This window comes from Mugil cephalus, chromosome 7 (genome assembly GCF_022458985.1).
Source record: "Mugil cephalus isolate CIBA_MC_2020 chromosome 7, CIBA_Mcephalus_1.1, whole genome shotgun sequence".
Taxonomy (NCBI): domain Eukaryota; kingdom Metazoa; phylum Chordata; class Actinopteri; order Mugiliformes; family Mugilidae; genus Mugil; species Mugil cephalus.
In genome coordinates this window covers 4,890,990-4,891,758 of record NC_061776.1, presented here as the reverse complement: position 1 = coordinate 4,891,758, position 769 = coordinate 4,890,990, and positions in this window count along the sequence as shown.

The window sequence follows — 769 nt, the reverse complement described above, 5'->3', positions numbered from 1 at the left end:
ACTCCTACTTATCCAAGACGCCAGTGATTGATGAAAACTTCAGCATGGGTGGGGGTGGGGGTGGGGGTGGTTTACAAAGGACATGTGGATAGTTGATGAGGATGTTCTTCTTGGGTGTTGTGAGACAATTACATGAAATTGTTGTGATGAATAAAGCCCAGTTTATTGTATTTAAAAAGAATGAAAATAATACACTAGCTGTAAGTGTAGTAATTACAAAAAGTCACATCTTACAATTTTAAATTCCAAAACCAAACCACTCATCAAATGTCTTCATATCTGCTTTCAACTAAACTGTAGTGTGTGATAAACCATTTAATAAACTACATGTTGCTCATAAATGCTAAATGAACAGGTCAAATACTGATAAAATAACCCAGAACATCCTTCTACACTGGACACCAAATATTCAGAGGTGGAATTGATTTTTCACCAACCTCTAAGTAAGATGAAAAATAAAAAAAAAAATCATCTTAAAAAGACACGTTTTTAGATCGTAATCAAAACAGATTCTTAAACACTGCAGCAAAATCTATATTTTTGTTTCATTTCACATGTTACAAATAATAAATGAACAAATAGCTTTGACTCCATTACCCACAATTCAACAGAAATCAGATCAGAGACAAAGATAATCACAAGGATCAAATCACTGTTTATGTTTGGATGGTTGACTATAAAGGTTTAGAGAAGGAAGGAAGAAACCAGTGTTTCATTTGATAAAGTTATTTTAGTTTTTAATTGTCCTTTTACGCCCAGGGACGTATTT